The sequence below is a fragment of the Streptopelia decaocto genome (genome assembly GCF_964273445.1).
Source record: "Streptopelia decaocto genome assembly, chromosome: Z".
NCBI lineage: Eukaryota > Metazoa > Chordata > Aves > Columbiformes > Columbidae > Streptopelia > Streptopelia decaocto.
In genome coordinates this window covers 73,341,310-73,360,833 of record NC_138657.1, presented here as the reverse complement: position 1 = coordinate 73,360,833, position 19,524 = coordinate 73,341,310, and the positions used below count along the sequence as shown (strand labels likewise).

The window sequence follows — 19,524 nt, the reverse complement described above, 5'->3', positions numbered from 1 at the left end:
CATTTGTATTAGAAAAGCATATCGAATAAACAAGTGAATACTCTTACTCACCGTTCTTCAAACCCACTGAAATGCTAGTTTAAACTATTGTTATATTTTGCCAAGTCAATCTATACTTAGCTAAGAACATATCCCAATCTACAGAAATCAGAAATTTCTCATTACCAGAAAAAAACACCAAACTTCAAGAACTAGTATTCCTAAGCAAATGTTATACAAAGGAAGATAAAGCAATATATATAAATAAATCTTACAAATAAAAGAAAAGACAGCATTGTTATGGAAGAGAAAGAAGTATTCCTCTTCAAAAGACCAGAATTAGGCAAAAGGTGGTCACCTCTCCAGAGCCCCTCTCAAAAGCATGTTCTCAAAAGCCCCTCACGATACGGAAGGGGGACTCAATAGTGTATGTTCTCCTCTAGCAGAGCAGGTTTCAGTCATGGAAGTTACATAATATCATTAGTGTTATTTAGAAAAATATTCTAATCTCACGATACCTATATTGGCTACTACCCCAGTGTCTCTGCTAACAGATGTGTTTTACATTTTAGTATATACTAGTGATTATCCTAGCTTTAATCAAAATCAGCCAGCTACACCCCATAAATATCCAGCAGATTTGCTCTCATCATTTCTTTATAAATATTTAAACTTCAGCAGAAACAAGTGCCCTTATTCATACAGAAATTTCTGAAGGTGGAATCTGAATTCTCCAAAATTCAACTTTCCCTGGTATTAAAAAAAAAAAAAAAAAAGGACAATTGCACTGAAATCAGAGAAGGCTGACTTCCACCTAGGGCTTTATCTTTCACACAACCAAAGCAAACCTTACATTGCTAAAAATGTGGCTAGCAAAATCCAGCCAGCTCTGCTGCTGTCAGAACACCACACTCCTGAGTGGTTCTGGACAATCGAAAGCCGGTGAATGTCCTAGAAGATGCAGAAGACTTAACCTTATGTTTCAGACATCTGTATCTACAAAGTCACTACTTTGATCTTTTGCTGCCTTCCTCCAAGAATGCCATTTTAGATAACAACCACTTGGACTTCTGTATGCAAACAGAATAAACTCCTGCTCACTGTCCTAACAAATTAAAAGCCCCATGTTTGCAAGGACCTGCAAGAAACACTAGTTACCAGCACCTACTATTGACTGTAATGAAACTTTAAGTAACAGAGATCCGGTTTGAGTAACTGCATGCTATTTTGTATCTAAGCACTACTCTCAGGACTATCAGAACTAAAGGCCCCTACTACACCATAATGCAGACCAGACCACTGGTGTTGCCATCATCAGCTAGACAGAAAAAAAAAAGTGCACTGGTCCACATAGAAATATAACATATAGAAAATAGAAATCCTCTTTAAGAAGCAGCGATCATGAGGATCCTATGAGTTCACTTTTGAAGTACACTTCTCTGCTGAGGAATATTTTAAGAAAAGCTCTGACCTGTGCAGATATTCTAAAACCTGAAGGAAAAATTAAATACATGTTCCTGTCATCTTTGATGGAAGGACCTAATTTCTTACACTCCGTCATAGAAAAAGCTTTTCTTATGCAAATCCTCTCTAAAAGCTACCAAAGTAAAAGGGATAATGTATTCTTATCACAGATGACACTGCATGCTGTCCTGAACTCCCAACTGACTCAGTATCTTGGGTTAGGAAGCAGAGAGACCACAATGGCTCAGATGTGGTTCCTGGTGCTCGCACAGCCATGCACACACTCTACTTCCTCTTGCTACAGGAAGAAAGGAACACCTCCATTTCCAAGTCCTCTGCTCTTATTTTCTAGCCAAATCAATACACAGTATATTTGCTGTTTATTTAATCACTGCTACGTTCAGTGGTGAAGAACCATCAGTTTTACAAATATCTTCTTCATATCTGTTTTTCTGTGTACATCCCCCCAACAAGATGGAAAAAAATCAACAGAGAAAAATAGAAAAGGTAAGGCCCTCGGTGTTTTCCCTCCTAAGGTTTCCCAAGTAGCATCCAACAAAAAGGCACTAGAGTGTCTACAACTTTCAACAAAGCAGCAGCGAGCAGAACTACAGCCTAGTCACTCCCTGCAACAAATTCAGATTGAATTATAAACTGCATGAACTATGAGGTTTGTAAAAAACATTAACTAGTACTTCATAAATAAAAAGTTTTATTGAAGTTGAGGAAAAAACTGAACTAGCAGGTTTCTCTGGGTTGAAAATTATTACCCTCTTGCAGCCAGAACTAACATGGCCTTCCTGAAGTCACACAAAAGTAGAGGATGGCTAAGCAAAGTTTGGGACAAAAAAACATGACTGGAGCTTTAGTTCCTGTTTGGAACTTGGTTGTATATTCACTTCAAGTTCAATCCATAGTGCAGGTAGAACCCAAACAATTTATTCCACTAAAATCAAGTTTCAGCTCACATCTAATACAATGCAACTGCAAGCTGTCACCAGAAATTACATTCCTGCTTCCCTACTCCTTAACCACATAATATTGCTGCTTCCCTTCAATCAGACTAACGATCCTGCAGCTGCAAAAGGAGTGGGTTGAGCGAGCTGACCCAAGAGCAAACTAAACCTTCTAAAACAAAACAGTGAGTCAGCTGAATAAGCTCATCCAGTGGAAAACTATGTGGCTATACAACTGCTTATCTGACAGGAGTGATATGGATCAAGTTCACGAGGAAAGGGGGAACTTGCATTTCAGTAGCCATGCACCATTATAACATGGATAAAATGTGACGTTTCACATTTTGTTTTCCTGGGATCCAGTACAGGAAGACTTGATCCTGGTCAGGCCCTCTGCATGCAACAATGATGAAAAAAACATTAAAAATGCCCTGTAGGTCTTTTAAAAAATAAATATCTCCCAGGAAGGGACTCTGCCAGTACAGTGACCTTGACTACAGCACTGTCTTATGGTGTACATATTCTTTTGATCACCAATGGGAAAACAGAGACTAGTATCAGCTTTACTAAGGAACCTTCCTTAATGTGCAGCCTCTGGGATAACCATTAGCACTGCGCAACTTGCTGTGAAGAATACACTTAAAAAAATTTGGAGGTGTTTCTATCCAAACAAGAGGAGGCTATAATCAATGAACATTAGGACAACCTGACTAACACAGCCTTTGGTAATCTAGAATACAATCCTTTTCCCCAGCCACAGAAGTATCTGTCCGCATTCAGTTTTGGGCATTAAACTAGAGACTCAAACTACCCTAAAGCAATTTAGCCACCAGAAGCAATCTTTAATGATTCTGTATATAGAACTAAATATTCAATGCTTTTTCTGGTCATCTTTTGAGTTTCACTTTCACAGGAATAATACACCTAAACATCCACCTTTTCCCTATCAAAAGCCCCACCTTGAGAAGGCTTACTTCCTCTGCCAGCTCACTGAAACCACAGCAATCCCTCCAAGGCGTAAAGGAGGAAATCCAGACAGACTTGTCCCAGAAGGCAGGGCTGGATGACTGGAAGTTCTTCAGATGGCTACCTCCATCAAAACAATCATAAAGCAAAGCCTCCACAGACTGTAATAGTTTGCACAGCCTTCCAGTCTATCAGCTAGAAACCCAGGTGAGCTCAGGGTGGGTACACACACATACATATACACATACGTAACAGGTGGGGAAACAGCTGCAATGTAAAAACTAAACAAGTTACAGATGTTCTCTGCAAAGAATTCATGGAAGGCCATAGGAAACCCAGTCACACTCTGGTTAAGCTATCAGTACTACAAGGGAAAAAAAAATTAAGTAGCCAAAGCATCTCAGATAAGACTGAAGTACACCACTAACACTACACAGGACATATGACCTTCCTGTATTAACTCTTACCAACTTTTCTCAAAACCACTATTCCCCACACCTCTAGTGATAATATCAGCAGGACACTTTCAAAACTGTTTTAAGCTTGGGCTAAGTCAGTACATACAACACAAGCTACAAGCATACATTGGACACTTCAGGCTTGCAGTTTTTCAACAGTACAGGAAGACACAGACAACAAATCTCTCAGTGGAGGACACTCCTATCCATCATAACCATTACAGTCAACAGCCAGCCGTACCCACAAAATGAGTAATTCATGCAACAGCCAAAAAAAAAAAAAGCTGTTAAATAACAACAAGAACAAAAATTTAATCACCTTATTAGGAAACCTAATCTAGATTAAACCAGTACCAAAACAAAAATTATGCTGAATTGTAACAGGAACAGGGAAAAAAATACTGGAAACTGTCAACTTTGGCTATAAAACTGTAGAAATGCATATTTCAGCTATTCGCTCTTATGTAACATCCCACAACTAAACAGAAGCAGATTCAAGTTGAAACCCAGGTACTCCAAATGGCAGAAAGAAATAGCTAACCCAAGCTGAGAGCCACACAGCCAGGACAATACCCCTGAAGGGGTAATTTGATTTCAGTGGGGTTTTTGTAAACAAGGTGGCACATGGGAAGCAGCACTTGACATAGGGACAAACATGCTTGGTACTTGTGCTCCTCCTGCCCCTTCCAGCTCCTGTTCCCCCCCACGTCACCAAACCCCACTCTCCTGGAACAGCTTCCAAAGGAATACTTTGAATAGAAACAGATACAAGCAACAGCACTAAAAATAGCCAAGCAAGAGCAGAGACATTTGTGATGTTCTCCCACCGGTGGAAACACACTTAACTGCATTAAAAAAAAAAAAAGGGCACCAAGTTAATTCATACTAGAATTGACAATTAAGAGCAATGTAGAAAGTACCACCATTAAAAAAAGTTTTGGAGGGGAAGATTAGTACAGACTTGAAACACTCAGATCCCATTACAACACTCACAACAAAAAGCAATGGCTAACTTACAAGCCACAAGTCAATATAAAAGCAAACGCACTGAGTAATCAGTAAGGCCATATCTAAAAAGTGTGCTAAAAACCTTACCATATCAGAGTTTTGATTCTAGCATCAGAGTTTTGGTAGCAACACCAAAAAGCTCATGTATCACTCCCGCACCTATACAGAGCCCTATTTCTTGAACTAGATGCTGAGAGATCACAGATCACACTGCTTGTGATACACTCAGATATTCAGAAAACCACAGAAAAACAGGAGACTTGCTGAAAAAAACTCTCTTAAATAAAGCAAGATATTCCAGAACATCTTCCTATAATTTTCCCCCAGATGACAACATTTCTCAAGGTTCATATTAAGCAAGAGGAAAATCCACAAAAAAAACAAACTGATTTTTTGCAGAGACATACACAACCCTGAATATAAAGTTCCAGAAGGAAGAAACAATAGTTTTTAAGGCAGTACTAAAGATTTCCCTCCTTCACAATCTTATGCTTTTACTGTGCATAAAATCTTGATGAAAACCCACAGTCATTTCAGTCCATTTAGCTTTCCCAAGTGAAACACAGTGTCATGGTTTAACTCAAGCTAGAAATAAAACTATGATAGCTGCTCACTCACCCCCTCCCCCAGGCCCCCAATAGTGGAGACAATCAAAAGGGAAGGGAGAACCTTGGATCGAGATAAACACAGTTTAATAAAATAACAAAATACTAATACACTACTAGTAAATATATATACAAAATAGAAATAAAAGATACTCAAGGCAATTCCAAACTAACTCCATCCACAACTGAACAGCCAGTCTCAGTCCCTGGTCCTGAACAGCTGATCCTGAAGAGAGAAAAAAGGAAAAAAGCAGAAAAGCCCAGAGGCCTCTGCAAAATGGCAGAAGGCCAAACTAAACGTCCTGCACTGAACTCCCCTGGCTGCGTCCAAGAGCCAGCAAGAGTGAGAGAGAGCGGAAGAGCAGAACCAGAACGTCCCAACTCTCCTTAAATCTGAAGCATGAGACTAATGGGACGGAATACTCTCATCAATCAGTCTGGATGTCAGTCAAGCTCTGCCCCATCCATGCCACCCTTCCTTCCTGCCTCACACCTGTGGACAGAGCACTCAGAGTGTCCTTGGCTCTCAGAGCAGAGCAATTAAAACATTAACTCTGTGCTGGGGTGCTATCCCTTGTTCTCAAACTAAGTCAAAATAATGACCATGCTAGCTATGAAAAATAAAGGTTTCTAACTGCATGAAGAAAATTAACCCATTTTCAGTCAAACCAGCACACACTGCAAGAAGCTGAGTCCTTTTTCAAACTTACTGTCAGGTGCTCAGAGACGAGCAGCCACAGAAACAGCACTGAAAACTGAAAGCCATAAAAGATCATTTTTATTTCTCTGCCACCTCTGCATTGCTCTTTATACAGTCATGACTACTGTTAGCATTTTGTCTAGCTTTAAACAAGGTTGGTTTTATTGGTTTCTTTTAATACTAATTCTCATCTTGATCTGCTTCAGTAAGAAAACTTGGGTTTACCCCAAACTTTTCCACTCAGTTTTGAGCATTATTTTCCTCATGATCACAACTTCCCTATTTGATGTCTCATGTAAAATCATTTACACTTGTTCTACCACTCTAAAGGTCTACATGAGGTCAGGTCTACCTGATTTGCAACAAAACAATAACAAACTGTCCAGAGAGATGAAAGATTAACAACCTTTACAACCTGCAACATGCTAGAAAGGACCAGGTAAATAAAGTATCCTCTACACAGAACCCAACTCTAAAAGGAGGAATAAAGTCATACAGGCTGTTCTTGTGTGTTTAATATTAAAAAGGCAAAATAAAATTCATCTCCCACTTCTAAGTTAGTTTCTCAACCTTTTTGAAGACACCAAAGAGACAAGCTGCTCACATATGATGTCAAATTGTCTAAAGTTCTATTGCTCTTAATTGAGTATTTATTTTCTCTCCAACATAAGGATGGGGGGAACCACCCATAGGTTTTTTTCTAATAACCACAGTCACTGTTGCAGTCCCCCATCTGTACATTTTTCTGCAAGTCTGGACTGACTTAAATGTTCTTCAGCTGCCACGTATTTTCTGATCCTGGTAGGAAGATTTCACTCTGCCATTTCTTTCCAAGCCAGACTACCTTATAATAAAATAGAAGAAAAGTGCAAAGAATTATTTTATTTTAAGTCTGCAAAATCTGAATAAACATCAAAAGTTTTTCTTCAAAACTTCCCATTGATAGACCACTAAGAAATTCCTTTTCACATAAATTTATTCACTTATTTTCTTAAAGCTCACATTTCCTTTCAAATGTATTTTTGTATTCTGCTGGGTTATTCATTATTAACCTAACAGCCTGTGTTAACCTAAAAGCCCCTGATTCCACAGAGGTATGCCAGGTTTATATACTGTGCAAGGCAATATTAAAATGCCCAAGCAGAAATCTGCTTTCTAAAACATCTCAAGATTATATTGGTCATCTGTCTATTTTACCACCAGTCTAGGAAGCACTCTGCTGCAAGATGAAGTTTCTCACTTTAGAAAGAAAAGGGATTTGCACTCTTCAAGTCTTGAGTTTCTAAACCAACTTATTTATATTAATTGCAGCACCTCACCCTCAGTACATATGTGAATTCTGAAATTGAGTCTGGAATACACATTTTGCTAACTATGGTATTAAACTCTAGCAGCAGCATTAAAATATTACAGGTTATCAGCTTTAGAGATGATACTGCACCTATAAAAACTTGACTGAACAAATGGTTTGGTGATGACAATCTCAGACTATTTCAGCAGAAGATGTGTTGTAAACAGCAATTTTCTCCAAGCAATCAAACTGCTGTATCTACACAGCTCGCTGTATCTACATAAGCAACACATGAACAAGAGATAACCAATATAAAATATTACAAATTTTAAAAACGGCATTACAAACTTAAGTAACAGCTTTTTAATCACAATAATAATTTTTCAATCGCTTACAGAATGTTATTTAAAAATTCTAGCGCAACAGGGGACTGATAAGCACACTTGCTGTGAAAGCAAAGATGATACTGTAAATAAATTGAGAAACCAACGATAGGAAAGTTTAAAATGCAGAACAGTATGATGCCTTAAATGTGTTTTCAATTTAAGACACGAAGATTGTTTCTCAGGTTGAATAAGTACACTGTCCAAAACATGGCTTTTTGAAAACTAGTAAGAACCTGAATCACTAGAATAAGGTGAAAATAAAAAACCTAAAAGGAAAAATGCAACTTGTTGTTCTGCATGCCTCCTTTGATAACAGCAAAAAAGTCTAAGACACATATACAGTTCAGAGGGCACTCAAAGGTAAACTGCTAAAAGGCTGCTCAGTGTCTTACCTTCAGGACCCTGAAGGGGTTTAGGGTGTTCTTATTGAAAAATAAAAGTGTCATCTAAGTAGGTACCATCCTTTCGGTCCCTCCATCTTCCCATCGCTAAAATTTGAAAAACAATATTCACTAACCCTGTTTCTGTGCTCTTAAAACTCTTAAGGCAGGTGTTAGCGTGACCTTAGTTTTCATATCCCAAAAGAACCTCACCACAAAGTCTGAGTTTTTGAGGTTTGTTGTCATGAAATTACTGTGAGATCACAACTACATAACAGGAATTGCTTTGCAGGATCAAATGCAAGAGACCAACAGAACGGGATAAAACAGCTCTCAATACACTGCATTTAAACATTACCAAGTACACATGCAACTGCTGAGAACAGCAACTTTAACGGGCAGAATTTTTACTTCCACTTATTCATGACAGTCTATTTGAAGAGTTACACATACATCCAAGAAAAACATTTTGTGCTCTTTTCAGATATTTTTTTTTTTGCTAGGGAAAGAAGAAAGGGAAGGAAGAAGCGTGTTTAAACAGATTACGTCATTTCCAAAGCCAGAGACATAACTTCCCTTAAAACTATTCTAAGTTTTCAAATGTTATATACACAGTGAATAAAACCCAGAAAGTTTCCAGAACGCAAAGCACTAAGAGTAAGGTCTTTCGTGTGAGAGATGATTGGTTAGATTTCAATGTATATTCTAATATACAAGTATAATGGAGAACAAAAAACTTCGTTCAAGTGACTTATTACAATTCCTATCAGATTTTTAAAAGGAATAAAACAAAGAGACCAAGGAACACAATAAGTGAGAAGAAAAACTAGGATTAAACCTGGTGGGTCAAAAAAAAAAAAAAAGAAGTCAACCTTACATACAAATGTGAATCCACAAAAGGCTATACTTTAATGTTCAGAGGCAACTAAAAATAAATGTTTTTCTGGAATTTGCCTGTCAGTAGAGATTTTAACATGACTGAATGCATATTGCTGTTTAAGAGTTAGAAGTACACTGATGTCAGCCTATAATTCTCACACTGTAAACCAGTATTTCTTTGGCCAAACTATTCCAGAGCTTTAATTAGATACCAAATTGCTGTAACAGACTTGAAAGCTGAAGTTCAAGAAACACATGATAACGTTTTGGTTAACCTTGAGACTCTTGGATCTGTGATGTTTTGGACTTAAATACAATTGGAAAATATTCACTACATCTTCCTTAAGATTAGCTTTAGGGGAGCTTTTCTTTTTTAGCCTGTCTAAAGCTTAATAAAAACCTTAATTTTGTAAAGTTTTTGGAAAAGTGAATTGAGGGCATCTTTCCACTTTTTCTTTTTTGCTTTTAATTAGAAATTTGGGTCATTCTAAAAACACATACAGCTTCTGAAAGAGAAGGGTAGAGGCTAAATACTGTAAATCAGTACTTCAACGAGCTTTGATACATCCCAGAAACTGATCTGCTTGGCAGGCTAATTCACAACAAGTCCTGGAAGAGCTAAGTGTACCACTTCTTCCAAGCAGGTCTTTAAGATTTCAAGAAAGCAGAGCTCCACACCTCTCTAGCCATAAATACCATACTAGTATAAAATACAATAGAGTCACAATACCGAGACATACATACGGACAAACCAACCCAGTGTAAAGGTCTATTTTCAGTCTCTTGCATGTTGTCTTCAGCTGAATGCTTTCAGGCTTTAACTATAATAAAATAAGTAGATACAGATTTTAGCAAAGTTTAGCACAGTGTTTAAGCTATGCTTATGTGGGTCGCTTTATCTGGCAAAGAAACTGTGAAGTCTGAAGCCAAGATTTTTCAAGAAATGGAAGAGAAGGTAACAGTCTCATTTTATTCAATAGCACTAAATGAATCTCTAAACAGAGCTAACTTTCTCCACCATCAGAGTGCCAGAAGAGATAGCTTATCCTCTTCCAACATTTCTCCCTTAAAAAAGAACACAGATTATCTTAAAAAAAAAAAAAAACACACAACACAACTGTGGTATTTCAAAGCATGTCTGTTCATATATAAACTCACAGGGAAAAAAAGGCAATTCATCAATGCTGCACTACACGTACCCATAAACACAGAACAAAAACCCATTGATAGGAATACTAGGAGAAGATACAAAACAATCTTGCAGCTTTCCAGCTTGTATTACTGAAACTCCAGCCACTACACACTTAACACCAAAGTCTGAAACACAGTCACAGCATCAGCTAATTCACCACACAGATCTATCCGCCAAAAGTGATGCAGGGACCAGATACCTCTTCCTCCTTCCCGAGTATTCCACCAGGACTCATCGTTCCTGGTGTTGATTCATTACTCACTTTCAGTGCAGTTCTTCAAAGCAGGAATTTTGTTTGTTTGTCTAGAAAGACACACCTAAGGTTCCCTAGCATTAACTACTTGATTTCTGCTGCTATGTGCCAGACCCTGGATGATTTGAACAAACAAATCAAAGTAGCAACGCATCGTATCAGTGATCAAGAATAGCAAACTCTTTCCCCCTCTTTCCCCCATCCCAAACCAGTCTTGTAACTACCTGAAAGCCACATCCTCCTCCTGCTCCTCCACAGGTAACTCATTCTTTCACTCTCCGCACTGCATCAGGACCAGTCTTTTGAGTCAAGTAGAGAACATACCATCAAAAGGACAGGCTAACAACTGATCCTAACTTTTCTCCAATACCCTGCAAGGGGAAGAAGAGTTGCATGACAGCTTTTCAATCAGGATAAAGGAGACCTACGACCATAAAACAAATTCCTTAACAAAGTCCTGGAGAGGAAAATTATGCTGACTCCAGTCGCTTAACTCTTTTCACTTGTTCTCTCCTACATTCAGCTCCAATCTCAAACAGCTAACTGTTTTTTGCTAAGTGAAAAAGGTTTTAGCTACCACAGTCTGACTCAGTGCTCCAAACCTGCTTGTTCTGTCCTGTGAGGTAAGATGTATCATTCAATATGTTTTTATGGTCATTTTTTAGATATTAAAATCAACTGAAAAAAGATGGTTCTATGTTTTCTTGCCCTATGTTTTAGCATATTTTATAACAAATAGGTCATTTCATAACTAGAGAAACATTTAGGATGCCTTCTGTTGATCAGCTATTTTAATGGATTTGTTTTTTGGGAAGAAATATAAAAGTTATACATTTTAGCTTGCCTCTCTCCAATGACTGAAGCACTCAAAAGCACTCCCTAGCAATCAACAGAATCAGCAAGGGAGATAAGTCATATAAATATTTGAGGTAGGTTTCCTAGCAGAAACTAAATCTCACCGATGTTTCATTTCGGAGGACTGTACTAAAAGAGCTGGTCCAGCACTTCACAGATGCAATATCCCTAACTATGAACTAATTTTAACCACCTAATTTTATTCTAACCTTTGTCTACAGTTGTGGGGGTCCAGGGGATTAAGGGGCAGGCGACTGGATTTGCAAAAACAGGAAAAATAGGCTGATCCAGTTCACTTCTAATTTATCAGGACTTGTGTAATTCTGCAAAGTTTTGACTTCACTCTCATTAAAGAGTACTTTAAAAATAATTTTGATGCACATCGCTTCATAAAATGAACTGCTCAATATGCAGAAGTACAATAAGAACTCAGCTGAACCTCTCCTAAATGCTGTATGTACATTAAACCATCATTTACAATCCACACAATTCCTAGACAGAACATACACAGGGCAACTTCATCCCTGTCAGACAATTAAATGTTGGACCTGTTTCTTCCCTCACAGAACTGCTGTCTTCAGTTCAGCTGGAGCCGAGACAGTTAATTATTCTTCATTTACAAGCACAGAAATAATTTGGATTTGCAATATGCATCTTATGGCATTTTCACAGGACTTTCTCTAAACACACATCCCAAACCCACCCACCTCTCCACCTATTAAGAGTCATGAATTGCTGTTTACAACACCCCTACTAAATTCAATCCTTAATCCACCTTCTTCTCAAAAGCATGTAAGAACATACAGCCTTGAGTCTGCCTGAAGGACTTCAGATCTGACTGCGTCAAGTAGTTTAACCTGGAGAAGAGGAAAGCTTTGAGGACGATGTCTCATCAATGTATATAAATACCTGAAGGAAAGGTGGACAGAGAAAGTCCAGCTCTTTACACGGTGCCCAGTGAGAGGACCAGAGGCAATGGGCAAAAACTGAAACACAGTAGGCTCCATCTGAACATCAGTTACAGCTTTTTTACTATGAAGGTGACCAAGCACTGGGACACATTGTCTAGTGAGGTGGTAGAGTCTCCATCCTTGGAGTTACTCAAAAGATGTCTAGACACGGTCCTTGTCAACCCATTCTAGGTGGTCTTGTTTGAACAGGGGGGAGACAAGATGACCTCCAGAGGTCCCTTGCCAGCCTCAGCCAGTCTGTGATTAAGTGAAATTAAAGGGGAAGGAAGCCCTATAACAGAAAAGCTATTAGAGACAAGTCTTAAGCTTTAGCATTTCTGCTCAGTCACATAAAGAAAATCAAGTGTCTATCCTTAAGTAAATCAGGTAGGGTAAAAGTCAGTGGGACTTGAAATCCAGCAACATATGCTGCTCTGTCAAGAGATAAAACGGTAAACAATGAAAACTGGAATACAGGTACAAGGTTGCAAGGAATGTTATACTTTCAGTCAGAACAGAGAACTATTCAAGAAAAATAATAAGCATCCTTTTGTAAGAAAAGTTCCTGGGTATGGCTGGTCATCAAGAAGTAGCAAAGAAACCCAACGGGTTGAGGACATGTGTCAGAAGCCATAAAGGTTTCTCGAACACTAAAAAAAATTTTGCATTATCATTAACTTGCCTTCACCAAGCTCACAGCACTATTTTCAGTCTTTCTCTAAAGTGAATTTCAGACAGCTATCCCTTGGCATTTACCCCATGTTCAAAACACTCAGAAATTCATTAAATGGCTAATAAAAGAAAGTGAAGCACAAGACTGGGAAGTGCCATACTGCTCCCCCCCCATCACACTTAGTCACCCAAAGTTAACATCAGTAACTTAGGTCCCTCTTATGTGAGTCTCAAAATGGATCACAAGTCAGTGATCTGAAGAACGCATGACTGAAAGATGAAATAAAAGCCCAGTAACAGAAGACATCTGTCCCTTGGTGAAAAGCCCATCAAAAGCAAGGACCAGAACTTCTCAAGTACAATATATTATGTACAGCCTGACAACAGAGCTGGGTTTGGCACAGGAATTCCTTTCAGATTCATGTTGCTAAAACTGCATCTAAGACAATGACAAGCATGTTGAAAATCAAGGAAGAATGTAAATGCAGAAAGAAAATAAAACAAAACAAAATAAAATAAAATCAAAAGCAATAGCCTTCAAATACAGCGAACCATGGACAACATGATAATACGAGATAATGGTCAAGTGTTTACCATAAAATACCCATGATTCAGTTGACATTTAAAACCAAACAGAAAGAGGAAACAAAAAACTTTGGGAAGCCATATGCTTCATTCTATATTATTATATCCACCATCCTCAAACCACTTAACAAAACAAATACAGTAGGGGGAAAAAAAAAAAAGGTTTTTGCTGAAAAGCAATCTCAATATGGTCTGTAAAGCATCGTCCTACTTCCAGGAACAGTATTTTAGTCATACAAAAAACAATTGAAATGTTCTAGATTAAATCTACACCACACAGAGTAACACTGCAAAAAGCCGCCTTTTCTCTACAGCTAACATTAAAAATATTTAGGAATATAATCATAGTGACTGCATTCGAATTTTACAACTTCAAACACAAGGCTATTTTTCCTCCCATTAAACCAGCTTAAAAAAAAGTGCAACCTGATGATTCAAATCTGGAGGTTAAGAAAGAATCTGTGTTTTCTTCATTTAATTTTGGATTCAAATACTAAATGATTCTGTAACATAAATTCTATTGAAACAGCATCTTCTGCAGATCTGGAATAAACTGTGCTTCCTGTATGATAAAGCAAAAGAATAAAACCATAAAGTTCACCATAGGAGTACTACTATGGGCAAACCTTAAGTCTCAAGAAAGATCAAAGCTCTCTCAATATGGAAAATGTTTCATTGTTTTTCATGCAAAACACTACATACAGCCAGGTCAAGGACTCCCCCAAGCTCAGCTGTTGGAAGACTGATTTAAGAAGCTGAGGAGAGAATAGAAAAAATCTTGACAAGTTTTAACTTCAAAAGAAGCCACAGTATCTTGCAGCTTTCACAAAGACAGCTGGACAACAACAACAAACCCACAAAAACAAGAAAAAAAAAACTCAAGAGAACTGAGAGTAGAAAAAATTTAATGCAAGAGAACTGCAAAAAGTTGTTCCCATAACCTATCTCACAAGTTTTACAATTTAGAGAGAACATAAATAAAACAATATGCTCAGCAAAATAATTATGATGCTGTAAAAGCAAGCTCAGCAAGCCACGAGATCTTAGGCATCAGACTGCACCAGCTCTAATCTGTCTCCAGTCACTGTTTACTCTTTGCAGCTTTGAAAAGAAGTGGAGGGGAAAAGGGCTGAAGGTACCACACCTGTGAAATGGTTTGCAGGAGCCACAGGTGGGCAGGGAGTTTCAACAAACTGCCAGTTTAGACAGCCAGGATCAAGCAGCATGCACTGTTATGTTAGAGCAAAAAGGAGAAGCCCTCTGTACGATTTCTGTAAAATATGAACCTTAAGTAATTGCAAAGGAGCTACTTCACAACCTTTCATCCCAGCTCTCACTTTAACAAAAGTAAGCTGTTTAGGGAAGTCATATGAAAAACAGTACAAGTCCAAACTAAGTCTTCTCTGAAAAGTAAAGAGGATGAAATGGGCCAAAAATGAGCAAACTGTACGAGAAAGAAAAAAAAAAAAAAAAAAAGCTCCAGCAGAATAGCAACACTGAAGTGGGTATTACTTGCATTTCCTCTAGCACCTTCCATTCAACAGATCTGAAGTATGCAAATACAACACTGAGTTATTTAATCTGTCATCTTATAAAGGGGACAAGTCACTTGGCTTCTCTTTTACCGAGGTCATACAAGGCTGTTGCAAACCAGAGCGCAGAACACAGGTCTTTGGAGTCCCACTCATGTGCTTTAACCAAATAAGAGACAAAGATAAATAAGAAGATTAATAAAAGATAATATTTATACCCCTGTTCTTTTATAAAGAACCTATCTGAGTGTTGGTACTGGGAATTACTGACATTTGAAGTAAACATTACTATTGGTAGTAATACTGTCAATACTAACTATTAACAGAGTACTAACAGTCTTGATACATTTTTCAAGCACTATTAATCAGCATACTCTTCTGCTATGATCAATATCACTAAAGAGACACCAGCAACAAATATACCAAAAACCAGCATTCTATGAGGAAAGCAACACATTAAATGAAAGTCCATGGAAGAAATATAAAATACCAAAAATCTGCTTCTAAGTTCTAAAATGGTAGCTTAAAAATTGGAAGGACTAAAAAAAACAAAATAACAGCTTCTGGCAACAGACAAGGTTGGGTCTTCCCTTAGCTTCCTTAGATTTTAGTGGTGAGGCTGTAACTCCAAAGTCCTCGGTCAAATGGTCAAATCCTTTGACACCAGGAATTTTTCTGAAGAGCAGCCAAAATGATGCAAGTGAAAGAGCCTAAATGTCTGAATTTCCCTGACTTTATTTTTAATGTATTTAAACTTTTTTTTTTTTAAAATCAATACACTGATAAGACTGCAACTAGACCAAAGCAGAATAGAGCTTGCCCCATTCCTGCTCCTTCCCGCTTTAAGTTACCAACACTGTTGAGGTTATAAACACAAAAGCTGGATCATTTTCCAGACTATGTATCAAAATTGGTTTACACCAGTTAATCCAGTTTCTCCATGTAACCGTCCAGGAGTCCCAAACATCATTAATGCTGCAAAGTGATCTAGCCTTGCTTGCTTTCAAGTTACCTAGTATAAGGTTAAAAATAAATTCTTTAAACAAGTTAGGTCAAACCACCACAGAGAGATCAGGCCCAGGTATAAATACTGAGTCAGTCAGGTAGGAATCCAAACCCAGATTCCACTAGAGAACGTGACATAACCAAGGGAACTGCTAAAAGGGCCTGGTAAATATTAAAAAAGCAAAGCCTGCTGTTTGTTGTGAAGGGCTCTGTTTCAATGGCAAGCACTGCTCCTCCAGGCCTGCACATCCTCCCCCTCCCTTCCCTTCAGACACATCCAGCTCCAATTTCTCTTCTTGAAAAAAACAGCTGCTCTCACGTCAGGACAGCCCCTCCATTTCAGCAGCCACCATGGCCCCAGAGGCTATAGCCTTGATCTGCTGCTGTATTACAAGCATTCAGCATTTACTCATAGAATGGTTTGGGTTGAAAGAGACCTTAAGGATCATCGAGTTCCAACTCCAACCGAGATGACTAGGGACCAACTGGTGCTTGGTAGCTGGAGATGAAGTGGCCTGGCCCTCATGAGCTTCCTGTTACGCAGCTCTACACCAAACCCAACGTTTCTGTTCCACAAGACTGCGTGTTCCTTTGAACACAACCAAGAGAGCTCTGCACATCCATGCTCCCGATGTTAACACACCTACAAGAGAGAAGCTTCAAACAAGGTTCACCCTGAGTGACTCCCAGGTGGTACTCAACAGCACTGTGCACATCTCAGCACATATTTTAAAATCTATTTCACATCACAGAGTTCAGATTCTTGCCATCAGGCTCAAAGGTGCACCAGGTCCCTTTCTACATCCAGTTTCCCGCAGAAGGGTTTCTACCAGTTCGCTGTCCTGCTGTAATTTCTTCAGCAACAACACCAAACACAGAAGAGCTTTTTTTTCTGTTTTTAAATGAAACATAAGACAGCCCAATTGCAAAGCCCTGCCATGACTTCCAATTCTCAGCCAGCACACATCATCAGGAGTGAAGAAAGACTAGGTCGAGGTTAGCAGAGAAAATGGTTCATTCATCACCATGTCCTCAAGTAACCTGCTGTTACTGCTAAGATGTTATTGTCAGTGGATTCTGTAGCTGTGACCATGACACGGCTGCCCTACCCCACCCCACCAGCGAGGGAGCAGCCAGCAAGGAGATGGGGAAAGACAACATGGAAGAAAAGCCCTGCACAAGGCACAAATCAATAGTTATTCACCCACTTGTTTCCTCCCTGTGCTGCCAGCCCTTCTTTGGCCTGACTCGATAATCTCGGAAGGGGCTCAAAAGCACGCCCCACTCCACCAGCCCCGCTTTTCCTCTGAGGGGTCCAGCTGCACCCCCTTCCCTCACACCCCCCACCCACACAGCCAGGAGAAGCACGAACCCGTCAGGAGAGAAACCTCCAGCTGTAAGGAGATGAGAAACGAGGAGGATGTGGAGCAGGACCCCCTCTCCAGAACGGAAAAGGGTTGAAAGCCAACACACCTCTCCCGGCAGCCACCGGGGGTCGGGTCGGCTCCCCCTCCCCACACAAGCCTGGACTGGAGCAAGGCGGGAGCTGCTTACAGCCGCGGCCTGCTCAGCGGCCCCCACCCGCGCCCCTGCGGAGGGCAAGGGGGCCGCAATCTAGAGCAGGGCGAAGCTTCCCCCAGGCAGCCGCCAGGAAAAGTAGGGCAGAGCTGCCTCCCCTCACGCCGCCACCCCCCAACCCCTCCGGGCTGGGAAGGGGCGGCAGGCCCGACGGGGAATGACACACACCCGCACCGGACAAAAGCGCTCACCGGGACGGGGAACCGGCCACGGGATGGGCCCGTCGCCCCCGTGTTATGTCCTGGCGGGGGGGGGGGAGGAGGGGCGAGGGGCCCGTTCCGCGGCCTCGGGCCGCTGAGGGACCAACGGTCGCCGCGGGCCGTTGGGCACGAGCGGGGCGCGGGGCCTCCCCCGGCCGCGCGGGCCCACCAGCCCCCCACCGCCGCGCGCGGGCCGTGCTGTGAGGGGTGGGCTCGCGCCCCCCGCACGCCTCAGGTGCCCCCCCCCCCAACACCTCACCCCACCCCTCAGGTGCGCGCGGCCCCGGCCCCCCCCGCGCCGTACCTGCCCAATGTGCTCACAAAGCAGCAGCGGCGCCCACCAGCGTCACGTGACCGCCGCGCGCCTCGCTCCCTCCCTCCTGCTCCCTCCCCCCGCTCCTCCACGCGCGCGCGAAGCCGCTCCCCCGCCACGTGACGCGGCGCCGCGCGCTCGCCTCCTCCCCCCCCCCGCCCAAAATCCGCACCCGCCTCCCGCGCGCCGCACCCCTCACACACCGACAGCGGCGCGCCCACCCACCGGCCCTTCCGCCTCCCCCGGCACCACGTGAGCACGGCGGGGCAAGCCGGCCCCTCCCCCCACGTGACCGGGGCCCCGCCCCCCGCCCGGGCGCGCGCGGCGGAAAGCGGCGGTTGGTCCCGCCCACGGCCGCGGCTCCGTGACGGGCCGCGGGGGTTCCCGGGCCTTAGTGCCGCTCGTCGCCGCGGGAGGCCCGGGCGTAGGGCACAGCAGCTCCACGGGTCACTCCGTGGAAGGTTAACGGAACCCGACCGGGAAGGGCTTCAGCGGGGCCGGGTGACGGCGCCTCAGCGCTCCGTGTGGCCGCGGGAGGCTGAGGCCCAGCGCCCGCGGGAGAGCCCTGGGCCCAGGCGGATGGGTTTAGGAACAGAGACCGTTCGGAATCGCGGCTCCAGTGCCTGTCTCGCTGACCGAAGGATCGGTGGATCCAACTCTGGTGGATTTTTAGATTTTCTTATTTTAATGTGACTTTTTGCCCTGCAGGGTTTTGGCAGGACGGATGATGAGTGGTTTATGCCACTGTTCAGTTTGCCAGGTTCGTTACCTTTGGTGCCTCAGTCCCAGACAGTGTTCAAGCTGAGGTGACACAAGTTCAGGGCTTTCTAGAGCTCACTTGTGTCATTATTAAACAATCTCTGACCAGTGAATCAAAAGGCTCCTTCACCTTCTCTCTTCACAGTTGTTGAGACCACTGCCTGAGCGCTCAGGAAATTTGAACAAATTCTGCACTTACATTAATTTAAGTGTTACAGTCTTTTGGCAGGCTGGGCGCAGGGAGGTAACACAGTGACAGGAGGCATCCCAGGACAAAGGGGACCTGCACTACAGGAGGAAAAGGATGAGGAGAGTATGTTGGGGACTAATAAAATGGCAAGGGGATGGAACAGCACAGGTATATCAGAGCACTTAGTGCAGCTATGGCAATGCAGACTGAACAGTGATAGTACAAATGGCAGGAAAAAAAGGTTGGTTGACTCCCCAAGACAAGGAGTTTCAGGTTGTGAGCCAGGAGAAAAAAAAGAACTTTTTCCTGCTATACATTTCTCCCATTCTGTACAGCACCTCTAGCTGCCCAAAATGTAGCAGTTGTGC

The 19,524-nt window shown here is 41.6% G+C and overlaps 1 protein-coding gene across 4 annotated transcripts in view; it reads right to left on the bottom strand.

The window, feature by feature from the left end:
• UBAP2 (ubiquitin associated protein 2) overlaps positions 1-18,275 on the bottom strand; it is a 161,816-nt gene extending 143,541 nt beyond the window's left edge. For all 4 annotated transcript variants that reach the window (XM_082074598.1, XM_082074599.1, XM_082074600.1 and 1 more), the window contains exon 1: positions 18,199-18,275. The gene's annotated coding sequence lies outside the window, so the exon portion shown is untranslated. The remainder of the gene's footprint in view (positions 1-18,198) is intronic.
• Between the last annotated feature and the right edge of the window lie 1,249 nt (positions 18,276-19,524).